The 18843-nt window shown below is 39.9% G+C and overlaps 1 long non-coding RNA gene across 4 annotated transcripts; it reads left to right on the top strand.

The window, feature by feature from the left end:
* The first annotated feature begins 22 nt into the window (after nt 1–22).
* On the top strand, nt 23–18594 carry LOC109445190 (uncharacterized). Of its 4 annotated transcripts, none has more exons than XR_016021058.1 (4): nt 23–432; nt 674–2167; nt 3297–3417; nt 5423–18594. It is a non-coding gene; the product is annotated as an uncharacterized LOC109445190 (long non-coding RNA). The 4 variants fall into 4 exon arrangements; XR_016021059.1 differs by having other exon boundaries at nt 177–432; nt 2111–2167; XR_012498896.2 differs by lacking the exon at nt 23–432 and having other exon boundaries at nt 439–916; nt 2111–2167.
* Nucleotides 18595–18843: the final 249 nt, after the last annotated feature.

The raw sequence follows: 18843 nt of genomic DNA, 5'->3' as shown, positions 1-18843 counted from the left end.
GCAGGCGGAAAGTTTGGGGGCAGCAGTGTCATTGGCCTGACGTGGGGAGGAGGGACTTTTCGAAGTTTTATAGGAAAGTTTCCGCTTTCCAGCCCCCCTTCTCCGTCCCCACCCCCCTTCTTCGGGGTCTAACAATTCGTCCTCCCAAACCATTCAAAACCGACCTGGCTCGGGAGACCGGCCCCTCTGCCCGCCTCCTTGCTGCCCTCCCCCTCCCTCCCCGCCGCCCTTCGCCCGCGGGCGCGGGACGATTTCCTTCCGCGCAGGAGCGGGCGCGGGCCGCGCCCCCGCACCGGAGTGCAGCCCCGGGAAGCCGCCGGAGGGGACCGTCGCGGCCGCGGTGTCGGTCCCTCCCGGAGTGGCTGTGACAGCAGCGATGGCAACAGCTTCTACGCAGTGGGTGATGTCTCATTTCGCCACAGTACCCTCTAGGTCCGTGGGGCCGGTTGGGGATTGCTGGGGCGGGGGAAAGGCAAGACAACTGGCAACGCGGAGCCCACCCAATGGTTAGATAGACGGGGCCCTGGAGTCCCAAGGGCCAAACTACCGCAGCTGGCCCTGAGGTCGTGGGCGTTTCTGAAGACGTGGCCGCGCCGTGGGGACTGAGGATCTGCGCCCCGGCCTGCTCTCTCACCCCTCCCCTAGAAGCATCTGGCCTTCTTTTTCCCTCCAGTCATCCAATCTAAAGCTTCCCAACACCCAGATGGACTACATCTACGAAGGTGCCAGAAAGAGGCAGAAGTTAATTCTCCCGCGGAAGGCAATCCTGTCCTTGGAGAAGGCGTGAGGGCCGGAGTGGGCAGCGCAGCGTCTTCGCCGCCGCCCCGATCGCCTGAGCTGCCAACCCAAGGTGGAGGACCCTGTGACCCTTTCGTCCCCATCTCCTAAATAAGGTCCTGCGTTGTGACCCCTAAAGGTCGGCTCCTAAGAGAGTGAGATGGGGGTTCAACATTGTTGCCAGCTGTGAGAGTCCCCTTCCCCACACCCCACCCCACCCCCCATTCCTAGGAGATCGAGCGGGCAATTAATGCTTCCTGCGCCCCAAAGGCATTCCAATTATTTGGACACTTTTACATCTTAAGCATTTCTATCCAATAAATTAACGAAGAGCCCCTAAGAGGGTGTTAATGCAGAATCTGGCAGATTGGAAGCAAAAAAAGTTGGTGAGCTGGTGAAGTGAAGGGAAGCCACTGTGGAAGAGAAGCCCATCTTTGCAATGCAAGGCTTTGTTTTTCTTTCTTTTTATTTTTTGAACGTGTTGGGATAGAAGAACCGTTTTATATTCACGCCTTACGTTGCAAAGCAAACCAGAGGTCAAAATTAACAGCTGGGTGGGTGGGGGCAGATTTGGGAGATGCCGGTGTTGTGTGCCCTGCGCTCGGGTCTCTTGCGCAGGCCATGGATTAACTGAGCGAGGTGCCCCTTTCTTGGCCGGACAGAGGGTCGAGGCCGCTGGGCGTCCTGTGGAGGAGGCGGGAGCTCGGGCGACGCGAGGGCAGGCCACGTGGCTGTGCGGGGCTGAGGCTCTTGCAGCTTCTATTCGGGAAACCCCGGGGTCTGGAGCACTTGGGGCAGCTGAAGGGCTCAGCCTTCTAGGGGAAGTGAGGGCAAGAGGCATCTCTCCCGCGGGGAGCGAACAAGATTGTACTTTTTTGGGGGAGGGGAGGGATGACGCGCAGGATTTGTCTATCACTATTTTTACGAATATTCAGAAACAATGACCACAGCATGCCAACTCTTGCTTCGCGAGTCGCTGCCATATTTTAAAATCAGCCTCTGAAAATCAAATTCTACTTGACCTCCACTTAACAGTACGTAGGCAGGTCTCCTTAAAAGAAAGCTCACTCTGATTAGTCATCCTGGTGTTTGCATCTTCTGCCGTAGGACTTTATCTCTTGGAAGCAGTTAGAGAACAAGGCAGAAATTCTGCCCTCCTCTCTACCTAGTGTTCTCTCTTGGAAATCTGAGTTGCAGAGTATTCCGCGATTCTTATTTGAACGTGGCTTCAGAATTCTTTAAAATATTCCTTCCACATTTGCCTATCTCGGTTTGTGTTTTTTTAAAGCATCAATCTCCAAACTCAATTTTTTGTTTTTGTTTTTTCCTTTAGCCGAATTCTCAAAAATAAGGAGATCGAATAATTGGACTCTTTCCTTTGTGGCTGTGGGTAAGCAAGACAGGAAAGTGTGGGCAAAGTGTAAAGGAAACCTTACCTGACCAAGGGGAATTGGAGTTGGGGGGATGGAAATGGGGGCGGAGAAACTGCAGGAGAAACCGAGTCCATGACTGAGCAGCAGCCAGGGATCATTAGCCAGCCCGACTTGCAAAGTCATCAATCTCCAAGACTAGTTCTTAAACAAGTGAGTCCAGACCTTCTCGGGCACTAAACTTCTGGGGGCCATTTAGTACAGGGATCCCCAGGGCTGAGGCGAAGCTCTAGGTGACAGAATGCCTAGAAGAGGGTTTAAAATGAGTGACCTAACCAGAACCATCCCGGCACAGAATCTTTCTGAGGGAGTCAAAATGAATGACTAGTTCTGACAAGAAATCTCTCTTGAACTCTTGGAAGGAGAGGAGGATGAGACTGAGAGGGGTTTCCGAGTGCTCACATGTTACTTTTTGAGCACAAGGATGTAGCTTGCCCAATGAATTAACCCTGCAAAACGTGTCGGGCTTGAAACACCCTGCTTTGCAAACTACAACGTTTCCTGGCCGGATTATCCCACCATTCTGCTCATCTATAGCTATATATCATACTTGACATTTTGTCTAACCATTTTCTTATCCACTCTTGCTGGTGCACGAATAAAGGCGGGATCCCCTTCTGTGTGCTGAAGAGCCAAATGTAATTCTGCATATGTTGTATATGCAACGATAATTTCCAAAATATTTAACATACGGAAGCTTACTTAGTTCTAAAAGCTTAATTGCGGGCTCTTAAAGAGTCTTAGAAATTTCCCTTTGGGGCTGAATTCAGCCTGACTTGAAGGATATCGGTGGAGGACTACCTTCTTTGGGAATACTGGATTAATTGGAATTAAATCATTTTGTTTACTTCTAGCATAAATTCCCTGAAAAATGATTTAACTGAAAACCAAAAAAAAGTTTTCTTTTGCACTCGCTAGTTCAAAACGAGCTTTGTTTTCAAACTGTAAACTTGGCATGTTTGCAGTCATGTTTGCAGTTCTTCCTGAAGAATGTGTGTGATGTTACAAATTAAAAATGCTGTTAGCAGTAACAGTTAGGAATCTCAGTGAGAATCTTCAATAAGTATGTTCATATTTGTATCTTTACAGTTGGAATATGCACTGCCATTCTCTTAGCAAGTCATTTATAAATACTTTTAGAGAAGGAAACACCCATACACTATGAAATGGTGAGCAAGTCGGTAAATTTTGGAGTTGGCTTGCACTAAAGGTGAGTACTTAAATCTGTGTCTACTCCTTCTTCTCAGTCTTTGGATGATCTACCACCTGTTTGCTGGCTTAGAGTTCTGTAAAATAATTTCTCAGAATTTCATGAATGAAGCACGGCATTCACACAGAAGGGGGCGCAAATTGGAAAACGCTGCAGTGGAGTAGATCTTCCAGGACATTGCACATCTTAAATTAAATCAGGTTTTGTACACTACCGGGATTTAAATGAGAAAATTTTATCGAAATGGAACATAAAGTTTATGTCAGCACAAAGGACTTTTGATCCTCTGTGTAAAAAGCAGATGCTTCCTCAGTGACACAGGCAGCCTTAATGATGTTGGAACACCTTGCCCTAAATAAGAGGTCATTCTTTTTCTCATTTAATGGTAGGTTAATTCATGCATTGGACTGATTCTACCTTTCTCTTTCTGAATTTCTTTAAGAGTGAGGAACTAAAGTTATAAGGAATGAAAATTTGAAGCTTTCAATCCAGAAATTAAATGAAAAAGTATAAATCAAGAAATTGAGTTGCCAAGATTACCTCAAATAAGCCAATCAAATTTTCAAATAAATGTTAATTTTTCAAATATATGGCATTCTGCACTTAAAACAAGGATGAGATAAGGAGACATAACTTGCTGAAATTGTAGGGAGAGAAGAATCAGAGTGGAAAAGTATGGAGTTTTGAAGAGTCTTACCTCTCTCTTTGTTAGTTTATTGGGTGTGCAGGCTAGGGAGTCTGTGTCCCATCTTTGCTGCCAATTAACCTTGTTAAAATCATCTCATTTTACTTATTTCAAAAAATTGCTGCAATAATTGAAGAAATAATGTGATAAATTCATAGTTATTCATAGATGCTTTTGTCATGGCCGAAAACTTCCTACACAGTAAACATTTTTCCCTCTTTTTAATCATCTGATAATCAAGCAATTTAAATGTAAATCAAATGATTTGTATTTTGCCTTTTTTCTAGCTAACGTTCCCTTTGTAATCACTCACAACTTTCAACTCTTTTTACTTCAAGGGATTTCCTTTTATCCACAAATGGCTCCTCCTATCCCCAAGCCTTAAATCCTATATTCATTGTTTGGATTGATTGTTTCTGCAAAAAACATGCTGTTTTTGCCGGTGACCACAAGAGGACACAATTTCCCAGAGAACTTTGTTTAAAAAAAAAAGCTTAGGGCAAAGGAAAACTCACAAAATAGCAAAAATACTACACAATCAACAAATGTCATTTGGGCATGTCTGGCTGATTTATGTAACTTTTATTAATTTTTAAAAACAAACATGACTTGGCATTCACGCTTTAGGTTTTTTGGAAAAGTTAATAAGTTTTTATTGTAGAACATAAAAGCATACATTTATGAAAATATGCTAAAATACTACCATTTTAAGGGAAAATGTTTATTTTGCATTAGCAGAATTTTTTTTACAAACCAGTATTTTGTACAAAGGGAAAATGTTTATTTTACATTAGCAGAATTTTGTATAAAACTCTCACTGACCAGGAATTTTATTTTCTTAATCTTCAGCTATGTTTGGCAATAGAAACAGTTTTTAAAAAATATATGATTGTTTCAAAATGGCTTTGAAAGTTGGAATTTTTAGTTTGGGCATTTGGGATGTCTTTACATTAAAAAATTACATGAGAATTATGTTTTATGGTTTGTCAATCATTTTTTAATGCACATAGTAGGTTAAGACCTAAAATTATTTTCCAAAGATACAGAAAAATAAGATATTTTAAAGATAATGACTTCCCCAGAATTATTATACACAATCTTTAATTTAAGCTGTCCTTCCTCTTTCCTACGACTTCCTCTCAAAAAGTGTTTCAGGGCATCTGATTATTTGTAAATTACAGTAAATTAAAATGAATTATGTCTTAATATTTTTGTGAAGGGTTTTTCTAATTCCAGTGGAGCACCACGACAACCAGGCTGGGGAATTTCTGTTTCAGTTGGAACTCAATGCTTTTGCTTTGCATTTATGTCTTCTTGCAGATACATTCCTAATCACATTCTCTGAGACCCTGCTGGAGGGACTGAGCAATGGACCAAAAGATATGGAGAAAGAAGATGATAAAAAGATGAGAGAACCGAGTGAAAATATGGAGGAGATGACGAGAGACAGAGCAGAATGTGGAGAGAGGGTAAAAGAAGGAGCTGCAGCAAGTGAGCAAAAGAGAGAATTGATAGAGAAAAAGAATGAGACTTGATATGTAGGGGGAACAAAAGGCTTAAATAACAAAGGAAAGAAAGAAAGTAATGCACACAGTGGGAAACAGAAAAGCACCAGGATTATTTGCCTCAGTTTCTGCTCAGAGAGATTGTTGCAAGTAGCTGCTTCGTCCCTTGCTGTAGGTGTTTCATTTTAAAAATCCCTGTTACTATCACCCAAGTCATAACAAAAAGTAAAGAACAGGGTGGAGGGCCATGAAACATTTAATTCAAATTGATGTTCCTCTAATAGGCATGCTCTATCCAGAATTAGAGTAAAGATGGTACCATGTTGCTAATACTGTATCTCAAGATGGTGAAGGGAAAGACATCTAGGGGATGTCTTGACTGACGCCATTACTCTTCAAAAGATGCTGCAAACTATGACAGGATTTCAAAACTCTTATGTGGCTGCTGTGACTCCTGGCTCTAGTTATTTTCCTTTACCTCCAAAATGGAGATCAAACTGGATGTTTTTCCCTGTGGTTTAGTCAGGATCAATGCCTCTGCCATCACCACCTCTGATTCCTCAGGGAAAGGTATACCTAGCGGTAAGTGATGAGTCTTATTCTCACTCACCCCTTCTCATGACCTTGAGAGATTGTAAGGTCCTGGTTCTGCCTAATGGCGTATGCGGGAAACCTGAATTCTGGTTTCAGTTGGCACTAATTAATTGCTACACATTTATTGATTCATATTTAATTCAACAAAAACGTGTCAAAGTTTTTAATTATTTCAGGTGCTCCGAGTAAGATTTAGCTCTGACATCAAGGATGTCACAGTCTAATGGGAAATAAAACATGAAAACAATTTTGTAACATGGAGAGCTAAATGCCATGATAGATATTTTCAGAGTGCCAAGGAAGGACACTGGACCTGTCTGAGGTGACAAGATGACTTTACATATTGGGAAATTACCTCACTGCAATGGTAGCCTCCAAATACACTTCCAGGAAGTCTGTCCCAGAGAGAAACACGCCAAAAGGCCCACAGAACAAATTAAGATGCACGTGTCACATGGTTTATTGAATCGATTTGAAAAATACAGCAAGAAAGGGAAATATATGGAGTAGTTTAATATAGTAGGACAGGTTGCAAACAGGTAGAAAGAACTGCTACCCAGATCCTTGTACACAGAGGTACAGAATGTTATTAATATAGTAATATCTTCTGTTTCCCCCTCTTCCTCCCCCTGCTTCTCCCTGTCCCTCTCCATGAGCCTTCATGGCTGGAGGTGGTGTGGGTGTGGGAGCCACCAGAAATGATCCAAAGTTCAGATTACAGTAACTTTGTGTGCCATGCTAAGGTATTTGGGTTTTATTCTAAATGCAATTGGAAAACTGAAGACTGTTAAGCAGGGAAAGCACATGACCAGATTTATATTTTAGAAATATCAGTCCATGGACAGACAGTGCAGCGGGTGGTTTCGACAGTCACATAGTTAGATTTAGGAAGTTTTGCATCAACCCACAGTATACCTAATGTAAGTATATCAGTTGACTAATGAGATGAGAACTTACACAGTTGCAGTAGCTGTGGGGACGTGGACAGGATAATACAAAGTTGAGAGAAAATAAGTGGATTTAGGGAGATTTGGGGCATCAGTTCCTAGTCTGCAAAATGAGGCAAATGGATAGATAATTTCAAAAAGTTGAAAAATGTGTAAACTTGAAAGGATTTTAGAAATTATCTAGTCTGACTAGTCCGTTGTAAAGATGAAAAAGTTTTCTCCATGAATGCTTATGACTAAGATTTGGGAATATCTGGAACATGCAAGCATTTTCCTAAGTGATGAGAATGAATTTCCTTCTAATTCTGGAAACCGTTTGTGGCCAACTGTGGGCCTAAACTTTTATGCCAAAAATTAGTAAAATAGGCAGTGAAGTGATTTGAAAGGGGGCAAAAGGGGCTCCCTCCAAAAACCACCTTATACTTCCCATAGTCTTGCCTTAAATCTGGCACTGGTAACTCATTAAGATGGGGCCTGGCATTGTCCTCCCCAGACTCCTTTTTTAAATGGCAAAGTCCCTAAGGTGAGGTAACAAATTAGATCACTAACACCTTTGAGTGAATTAGATTGTATGATGTTTTTCTCAAGACAGGAGTGGCTCACGGTAGCCGAAGGACACTGGGACATATTGGAGAGGCCGGGCTGAAAGGCAGGGAGAATTGTAAAGAAAGGAAAGGCTGTGGTATTAGGGCCTTTGCAATTTTTCCAAGTGTGGGCCTTGGCCTGAGACCATGGGCCCGTTGGAGCCTTCCACGCCTGTTACTCAGTGTGGCTGAAGCTCTCCGGTTCTGTCTTTTGGATTTAGTTCTGATAGGTAGAGCACAGTGAGACAGCAAGGAAACAAGAGCCCACCAGCTTTGTTGCATCATTTCGATTTGTATCAAGGTCTTAGAACCTTGAAACGTGTCCATCAAATAAGGGATACCCTTCAATTTCACTATCAGATGTGAGTTAAAGCAAACAATAATTCATGATCTCTTTTTTTAACTACAGTGGGCCTCTTTAGATGTAGTTGTGTTCAAGAGTAGACGTATTTCAGAGGACTATGACATTATATAATGACTAAGAAAACAAAAATATCCATTAATGGTCATAAGCAACCTTAGTGCAATTTTAATTTCACAGACAAGTTTTTGGCCTGGGGAGAAATCGTAGAAAATACCGTAAAGAGAAAGGCAAGATGTTAATTCTGAAGCATATCAGAATTAATGGGCTTAGAATATCTGAAGAGCAGGTATTACAAGTGAATTACGTTTAATTTATTTTTTAACTGGGCCATTCTCTAAAATAGTCTGATATAATTATTAGGAAAAATAAACTCTGCCTCTAGATATGTTACATTGATTTATTAATTTCATTATATTGATTCTTATATCAAAATTGGGCACCCAGATATTTTACAAATTCACTAAAATATTTCACAGTGTTTTGTTTGACACACATCTTAAATTGGAGAGAGATAATTTCATGGCAAACTTTGGTAAGGCAGAATGACGATCAGATTTTATAGGTGAATACATCATCAATAGAAGTGACAATCATAAGTGTGCTTTAGTTACTGTCATTTCTATGAGTTAATAGGTATGGCAGAATCATATTATTGGAGTAATTCCATAGAATGAAAGCAGAATAAAAATAGGAATCCAGGTAATTTCCCTAGGTTAAATTAAATGATCATTGTACTTTAATTTATGATACACTTTTTAAAACATTACATTTGCAGGACTGGAGAAACTGTTTATAAAAAGTCACTTCAATAATGTCAACCATTAGAGCTACAATAAATTTCAGAAGTCCAGAGCACTTCTTCTTCTGATGAGACAGAGTGGCCATAGGGAATGGTGTAGTGGATGATAGCCGAGATCCTGGAACCAGTTAGTGGATGTTCAAATATGGCTTACCTTCTTACTACCTGTGTGACCTTAGATATATTACTTACCCCTCCATGCTTCCTGTGAAAGGGAGAGAATAATGTACCTCAGATGATGAAATAAAGGCGTAAGTGCTAACCACTTAAAATGGTGTCTGGCACTTGATATGTGAGGATATTGTTATTTTTTATTTTTTGCAATTTTGACTTTTTTATTTGATTCTTAAAATATTTTTATTAATATGCAATATTATATTAGTTTCAGGTGTACACAATAGTTATTCAACATGTATATACCTAAAAATTGATCACCGTAAGTCCAGCAACCATCTGACACTGTACCATGCAGTCACAATATTATTGACTATATTCCCTGTGCTGTACATTACATCCCTGTGACTTATTTGTCTTACACCTGAAAATTTGGACATCTTATTCTGCTTCACCTTTTCTCCCCTTTTTAAAATTTTCAATTACAGTTGACATTCAATATTATTTTATATTAATTTCAGGTGTGTAGCATAGTTGTTAGACATTTATATAATTTAAGAAGTGATCCCCCGACTAGTCTAGTACCCACCTGGCACTATACATAGTTATTACCATATCGTTGACCATGTTTCCTATGCTTTACTTTACATCCCCATGACTATTTTGTGACTACCAATTTGTATTTCTTAATGCCTTCACCTTTCTCACTCTACCCCCAACCCCTCCCATCTCCTACCCCAATAAATCTAGTACCAATCTGACACCATACATACTATTCCAATATTTTTGACTATATTCCTTATGCTATACCCTATATCACCTTGACTACTGTGTAACAACCGATTTGTACTTCTTAATCCCTTCTCCCTTTTCACCATTCCATCCCTCCTCTCATCTGGCAACCATCAAAATGTTGTCTGTATCTATGAGTTTGTTTCTGTTTTGTTTATTTTGTTCTTTAGCTTCCACATAAAAGTGAAATCACATTGCATCTGTCTTTCTGACATGCTCCACTCAGCACAATACCCTCCAGGTCCATCCATGCTGCTACAGATGGCGAGAACCCATTCCTTTCCCTGGCTGAGCAATATTCCATTGTATGTGTGTACCACCTCTTCTTTATCCATTCTTCCATGGACTGACAGCCAGGTTGCCTCCACATCTTGGCCATTGTAGATAATACTGTGATGAACATATGATGACATGTCCCCTCGAAATAGTGTTTTAGGTTTCTTAGGACAAATACCCTGAAGTGGGATTACTGCGTCCTTCATTGTCTCTTATAGCCTTTGTTTTAAAGGCTATTTTATCTGGTATAAGTATTGCTACCCCCAACTTTGTTTAGTTATTTTCATTTCCATTTTCATGGAATATCTATTTCTATCCCTTTACTTTCTGTGTCTGTTTAGAACAGAAGTGAGTTTCTTGTAGGCAGCATAAGTAAAGGTCTTATTTTCTAATCCATTCAGCCACACTATGTTTTGATTGGAAGATTTAATTTATTTACATTTTAAGTAATTGTGGATAGATACATAGTTATTGCCATTTTATTGTTCATGTTTTTGATTTTTTTCTTTTCATGTTAAAGATGTCCCTCTAAGACACCTAACCTGTATGGTTTGGTGGTGATGAACTCCTTTAACTTTTTCTTATCTGGGAAGCTCTTTATCTGTTTTTCTGTTCTAAATGATAGCTTTGCTGGATAGAGTAATCTTGTTGTAGGTCCTTGTTTTTCATCACTTTCAATATTTCCTGCCAATCCCTTCTTGCCTGCAAAGCTTCTGTTGAGAAATCAGCTGATGGTCTTATGGGAACTTTCTTGTAGGTAAATAACTGCTTTTCTCTTGCTGTTTTTAATTTCTCTTTGTCTTTAACTTTTGCCATTTTAATTATAATGTGTCTAGGTGTGGGCCTGTTTGGTATCATTCTGTTTGGGACTCTCTGTGCTTCCTGGAATTGTATCTCTATTTGCTTCACCTGGTTAGGAAATTTTTCACTCATTATTTTTTTATACAGGTTCTCAGTCTCTTGCTTTCTCTCTTCTCCTTCTGGAACACTTATGATGCAAATGCTGTTCTGCTTGTTGTCCCAGAGATCTCTTAAACTATCCTCAGTTTTTGTTGTTTTTTTCAAATTCTTTTTTTCTTTTTGCTATTCCAGTTGGGTGTTTTATGCTACCTTATCTTCCAAATAGCCGATTCGATTCTCTGCTTCATCTAGTCTGTTGGTGATTCCTTCTAGTGCAGTCTTCATTTCAGTTATTGTATTCTTCACTTCTGACTGGTTCTTTTTTATGGTTTCTATGTCCATTTTTATGCTTGCTATCTCTTTATTGAAGTTCTCACTAAGTTCCTTGAGCATCCTTGTAACCATTGATTTCAACTTTATCTCTGGTAGGTTGCTTACCTCCATTTCATTTAGTTGTTTTTCTGGATTTTCCTCCTGCTCTTTCATTTGGGACACGTTTCTTTGTTTCCTTATTTTGGCTGCCTCTCTGTATTTGTTTTTATGTATTAGGTAAATATGCTATGTCTTCCAGTTTTAGCCAAGTGGCCTTATGTAGTAGGTGTCCTGTGGGGACCAGTCTTTCTGGTCACCTGAGCTGGGTGTTCTAGGCGTGTCTCTTGTGTAGGTTGTATGTGCCCTCCTATTATAGTTGTGTCTTGATTGCTATTGGCGTGTCAGAGTGGGATTCACCCCAGTGGGCTCTGGTGCCTATTGAGACCACCCTTTGTGCGTGCTGCTTGTGGATCTAATGCAGTGCTCTGCTATTGTCTGAAGCCAACCTCCAAGTATGTTGGCTCTGGGCCCTCTTGGGAGGGGCTCCCATGCAGGCCCAGGTCAGTCATTGCTTGTAACTGGCTGGGGGCTACATGGTAGGAGCTACAAAGTGAGCCACAGTTGTTTGCTGCCTGTGCTAAACCTGGAGGCACATGGGAGGGGCTCTGCTGCGACCCGAGGACAGCTGCCACCAGTACCAGGCCTGGGGTAACTCCACAAATTCCAAAAAGCCAGGACACCCAGAGGCTTGCAACCACCTTTCAGCTCCCTTAAGTTTCAACCACTGATAAAGCCTCATGCAGTACGTGACTTGGGTGAGGCAGGGTCTCAGGGAGTCACTAGAGTGGCAAGAGTTGTGATCACCAGGTTAATGTAGACTCTGGTTTGGTGCCAGTGCTGAGCCTGGAGTGAGTGACTCAGGAAAAGTCTCCGAGCACACTGAGTCCAGCCGTCTCCTGCCTGGGGTCCGTGGACTCCAATAGTTTTCAAAGAAAGAGCGCAATGTGGGAGGGGCTGGCTGCTCATGGAGAAAGTGCCTCAGGTGGTGCTTGAATTTGGTGGAGAGGGTCTCAGCTGAGTCAGCAGGGTGGAGCAGTGGAGCTCACCAAGCCAATGAGATTCAGATTTGGCCTGTGGGGGCGGGCTCAACACAGATAAGATGGCCCCTGCCTGCCAGCTGCATGGGAGAAAGACCCCTCACGGGGAAAATGGAAAATGCTGACTGTCCTACACACTTCAGTCTGCCCCCCGGGTCACTATCTGTCTCCGAGGCACCCCAAGTCACTATCCCTCTGCTGGAGCCCAAGGTGGGTACCTGTGAGTGAGTGGTGTGTGCGCAGTTCATTTAAGAGGATGTCTGGGTTTCCTGCAGCTTTCCATCCCAACCAAACGGTTGGAATTTCACTGTTTTTCATAGCCAGATGTTGTGTGGGCTTCTTTTCTCGGCACCAGTATTCCAGCCTGGGGACCCCAGTGTGGGGGGGTGGGGGTCCCTCACTCCTCCAGCGGGAACCAACATATCCCTCTTGATTCTCAACTGCCACACACAGGTGTGGGGCTCGTTCCACATCTCCACGCCTTCTACCAGTCTCCACGTGGCTGCTTCTTTAAATTTTTAGTTATAGGACGTCTGTTTGTCTAGAGTTCAGATGGTTCTCCAGGTTGGTTGTTTATAATTTACTTGTAATTTTAATGTGTTCACAGAAAGACAAAGACACAGTATTTATCTACTGTGCTGCCTTGGATCTCCTGTTTTTACATTTTTTTCTCTTGACATTATTTTAAATGAAAACTAAGTTGTGCAGTACCTTTTAGAATGAGATGGAGCATTTACACTCAATTCTAAATGAAAAAGGCAGAGTTTAAAGGGTAAAGGAAGAAATTAATTGGTGACCCTGTTCTTTTTGAAGAGAACTGTTCCTATACCCTTGTCTAACTCCTTAAAGACTCAAAGTTCAGGGTGGGAACACAAATTGGAGAAGCTTCAATAATTTGTCTATGCCCTAGCTGCCAAGAAATGGTAATGGGAGGCGTATGACTTCTCCAATTTCTATATCAGGTGGCATCTTGTCTGAGCAAAAGATTCTCATATTTAGCTGTCCACTTGATACCACAACCTAGCTTTTCTCACAGACATCTAGAACTTATTGTCACTCTCAAATAATTTGTTTCCTCCACTTTTGAAAATCAGTAAGTTTAAGTAAATTATTTATCTAATTGTTTAGCCTGATATCGAGGAGCCATCATTAATTGCTCTGTTTTCCCACTGTTTCCCCCATCGAAGTGATAATGAGGAGTGCTTTTTCCACCAAGACTGACAGACTATGGGTTCCCCCAATAGTTGGAAGTTGGTTTGGATGTGGGACATTCAGAAATCCAACAGAAATGGCATTTCCGAAGTCCATAGCCTTGAGACTCTTTGTAGCACAATTTGGTGTTGAGAGACTCATATTGGAGTCTGCTTCATTTGTGTTAGTATTTTCTTCCCAAATAGACTAATTGCCATAGGAAACCAGACTTTTCTCACATTCTTCATGGGCTCCATAATGTGCAAAATGTGTACTCCACAAATACTTGATTATTCTCTTTAGAATTATAAAAAAGTGCAAGTACTATCTTGGGTCAAATATTCCTCAGTTTACCTCAGTGTTACCCTAAACCTACATTTTAGCCAATAATACTTGAATGATAATGAAATGGAGTCATATCTGTTACTTAAAAATCAGAGATTAAAAACCCTCACAAAATATTAACTTGGTGACTACCTCCCACAAATATTCAACCAAATATTACCACCAACTGGATTCTAAAATTATTCAGTATACATATCTGGTCTTGCTTACCCAAATGCTGTATCTAACAATTAGGACATTGTTTTATTTTGTATGGCAGCACCAGAGGAAGATAGCACAGCACAAATATTGGTTAGGATTTAAAAAAAATAATTACAATTAAGCATTGTAACTGTAAATTTTTTGTGTGTTTTATTTTCTTTACAAAGAAGAAGCTGAAGCAGTTGACCCTAGCTGGATGAGAAGGAAGCCCTTTCACCAGTGTAGTTTCAAAGAGTCAGAGGTTAGTGTAATAAAATACTGAGCAAGTACTAAGGAACGTACTAAGTGCCAAATCCGAGGTTGTGGCAATTAGAGTAGGAAGGATAGTTAGTTCTTAGACTACCGAAATGTCAAGTCTGTCCTTTTCTGATTCCTCAGGATGGCATAACCAATTAAGGAGTGGTCCATTCTGGTCATGACATGAAGATAACACTTTACCACAAGTGTGAGAATTCAAGCGTACTTACTTGATAACATCCCTGTGCAGTGGGAATAATGCCGATTCAGTAAAATGCCAAGGTCTACAGCTTGTATGGGCTTTTCTTCAGGGGAAGAGATACTAGTTAGGAGGCCACTGCAGTAATCTAGGAAGGGGTGATTGTGACCTAAACTGGGGTTGTAGCAGTGGAGTTGGAGTTGGAAAGAAGTGGTCTGATTCTAGATACATTTTGAAGGTAGAGCCAACAGGATTTACTAAATATAAGGTATAAGGTGTGTGGAAGAGGAATCAAAAATGACTGTAAGGCTTTTTATTTGAGCAAAAGAACTGGGGAATTGGCAACTACAGAGATGAAGTTTGTGATGGAACATTTTCTCAGGGGAGATAGAGTTTAATTTCAGATATGTTGAATTTGTCTGTTAGAAAAGTGGAATTTGGGCAGAGAGTTGGACATGTGAGTCTGGAATTTGTGAGAAGGTCTGGGCTGAAGATAAAGTTCGAAATATATCAGCATATAGGGTAACCTTTTACGCTCTGTAACTGTACATCACTATGGCAGTGAGTGTGTGTGAGGAAGGGATGAGGACTGAACCAAAAACAGGTGGTGATCACTGCTAAGGAGAAAAAGTAAATCAGAGAAGGGGTGTAGGAATGAACGGGGAAGGTACTATTTTATGTAAAGTGATAGTATGACATTAGAGATAATTTATTTTCCTAAGAAGAAACTAGGACATATCAATGAGAAGCAATAATCAATAATAAAAGGCATAAAATAATTCTCTAGAGTAGAAAAAAATTAACAGAGTTCACAGACTAGAATGGTGCACTGCTTTCCAGGCAAAGTGAATGAAAACAGATCTATACCCATAACTTTTCTCAGAAAAAAGTTGACTATTAAAGATAAAGAAACCATCCTATTGGCATCCAGATAGAGAACATAGATTGCTTATAAAGGAATGAAAATCAGGCTATTTAGGTCTTATTCATAAGAACACATACCAAAAGAATGTCGTAGTCCAAGAAGTTCATCTACCCAGCCAAAGTCACATTTACACATAAGAACAAGTGTGGAAGGACTGAGAAAACACCGTTTTGTCTTTTTAACGACAACAAAAAGTAAAGTATATGCTTAGCCTACTGAGAAAGACACAAGAACTGTGATGAGCAATAATACAAGGAAATACAGAGTTTAATCATTGTTATAAAAATAATGAGTAATTTTAAAACAAAACAAACAGTTCTTAAAGGAGAATATCTTATAAAAATATTGATGTATTTATAGATCTATACTTAATTCCAGAAAAACATTTGAGGTAGATGACATAAATAGAAGAAAATCAGCAGGCACACATATATTAAAAATAAGATAAATGAATCAAAAAGAAAATGGATATAAAGTTAGCTAAGTTAGCAGCAGAATGTATATTTAATGTTGTGTGTGTTGTTTTTGATGATTTATAGCTTATATTTAAGAGACCTGGGATTCTAGGAAGCTATAATAGTCGTCTTTTGATCCTATTTATTTTCTTAATGGTAGATCAGACACTTGGCTCTAAGAAGTCTAATATACAGTGTGGACAAGTATCACAAATGATTGTAAGATCCATAGCGTCCATGAAAAGAGACAGAGAGAGAGAGAGAGAGAGAGAGAGAGAGAGAGAGAGAGAGAGAGAGAGAGAGAGAGGAGGAAGAGGGAAGAGGGAAGCAGGAGAGAGAGGAGACAGACCAGAAGTCCAACTATTCCTGGTACTGTGACCTGAAAGTTCTTTTCACTTAAGTTCACTGGAGAAGGGAGCATTGAGTATTACAAAGGACAATGTCCTTGACCATATCTGTTCGTTAAATGCATAACTAATTTCATAGGGTTCTTCTTTTTTTAAAATAATGTCATTTAAGATAGGTTTATGATATTATGGTGGCAAAATGATTTTCTGAAAGTAATTTTACCAAAGGCTAATTTTTTTCTGGCTGTGTGGTTTAATCCTGTTATATATTTTTGAGTATCATGAATAATATGTATACTTCTGGCTATCTTCAGTAAATGTTATCTTCCTTAGCTGAGATATTGAAAGTTGTTGAGAAGTGATTTTGTAATTTTGCTCCCTGAAATTTGATAGTAAAGTGCAGTGATCTAGGTTACCAGTGAAGTGATACTTTCTTGAGAAAACCATTGAGCCCAACAAAATCTTAAATAGAAGACTAATCCTTAACTTGAAAGCTTTGTTGCCCCAAGTTGAAAGCAATGGTATAACAGCAGTTATCATCTTCTAGAATTTAATAGTATTAGCCCAAATCTGTCTTGTCAAAGAGAAAGCCACAGCAGGCAGATGAACTGAAAGTTTACTACATTTTTTATAATTAAATTTCAATTTAGATAAGATAGATTTTAACTATGTTTTTGAAAATTTTTATTGTATTCAAATTTGTACTGCTTTCTGTCATAAATGAAAACAAGGTATACAGCTGATTTTTGTTCTGTCACATCTCATGTTCATTTTCATTTTGTATGATTAGACTGTTTTTCCCCTCTGAAACATCAGAATGGTACCATGTGAGATGAGGCTAGGGTAGGAAGAGTTTGAGATGTGTTATAAACTGGCTTGGGGAAAAGATATGTAGCACTCTCACCTCAGCCTAACATTCTCAGAACAATTTGAACTTGGCCCTTGCCTATTTGTGTTCTGGGTTTAGCCTTACAAATCTTCTGTCTAGTCTGAGATCATCCTTGGTGGTCCACAGTATTGATGGGACCCCATTATGTGCTAGACACTGTCCCAAGGCTCCTGAGAGGAAGAGATATATGAGGTAGGGTATGGCACTATAATAAAGGGATCTAAAAATACAGCGGATTAAACAAGGCAGTTTGTTTATCTTATGAAAAATTTGGGTAAGTATTACAGGCGTGGTTCAGTGGCTCAGACATGTTGGATGTTGGCGCTTTAACTTCTTACTCTACTTTCCTCAAAATGTGACTTCCATTTCGTGGATCAAATGGCCTCTCCAGGTCTCATTTCAATTTTGCATTCTAGCCAGTGGGAAAGGAGAAAAGCAAGGGGAAGATAGACCCCTCTTTTAAGCGCCCTATCTAGAAATTTCATGTGGCTTCTACTCATATCCCATTACTAGATTTTAGTCAGAAAGCCACAACTATTAGGTAGCTGCAAAAGTAATTGCAGTTTTTGCAATTTTTAACCTTTTAAACTGCAATTACTTTTGCACCAACCTAATACAAGTGAGGCTGTGAAATGTTGTCATTAGCTGGATGGCAAGGTCTAGTGTAACTTTCACAAGTTCTATTGCTAAAGGATGAAGGGAAAAATGGATATTGTTGGGAAAATGGATATTGTTACATAATGGATATTGTTAGATAATTAGAATTTAATCCTTTAGACCTAGTCATAATCTGCATGCTATGTAAATGGCCATTTTATTTAGCCTGCCTATGCCTCTCTTTCCAGCAGCCTCAAGTTAAGGGCATTTAAGTCTAAAATAGTGCAGAACTCACAATACATTAACTATATTTGTCTATTTCATCCCAATAGCTACTATTTCTGGTGCTCCCACATATCCCATCCAGTATCAGCACAAGTGGGTTAAGTGTATTTCCCTCATTCTACTATGAGCTCCTTTTAGGCAAGATATCTTAACCAAAATAGAAAATTGTGTTGAGAACAGTCAAGTCCATAGTAAGCATTCAATAAATATTTGATAGCTTTTTGTAAAATTGGTAATGAAAGTTAGAACAAGAACTGGATGCTGACCAGAGCTAGAACACTCAATCTGATCCAGCCCAATTTTAACATAAACCAAGGCTACATTATTGCTACTTTTCACTCTCTCCTCACTATGACATTTATGTGCTTGTTTAGTTTGGGGCTACATGTAAGAACCATTATGAACATTTGACTTGGGAAAGGGGAATCAGGAAATTGTTCACCTTCTTGATCATTTTGTCAACCCCTCTCTCCTAAAGGAGACATTTATGTAGCCCAATAACTTCACTAAATTGCAATAAAATATATCTTCATGTTTTCTTTCTCTGTAATTTCTGTTGAAAACATATAATTTGCTTGCATTTTTATAGAAGGAAAGAATCTTGAAAGGAGAAGAAACTTTTAATTTTACATGCAGCATATAAAATATAGTCAATGAATCCAACCGACAGTGACAGCATGAAAGGAAAAAAAAAAAACGTGTGTGGGGAGAGAAAGACGGATAGGAGAGGGAAGCAGGAGAGATCTATAATTATTTTATGTTTTTTTTCTGCATAACTACTTATCC

The sequence above is a fragment of the Rhinolophus sinicus genome, chromosome 4 (assembly GCF_057876585.1).
Source record: "Rhinolophus sinicus isolate RSI-liver-muscle chromosome 4, RSI-T2T, whole genome shotgun sequence".
NCBI lineage: Eukaryota > Metazoa > Chordata > Mammalia > Chiroptera > Rhinolophidae > Rhinolophus > Rhinolophus sinicus.
The sequence above is the reverse complement of the archived record's forward strand: the minus strand, read 5'-3'. Positions and strand labels throughout refer to the sequence as shown.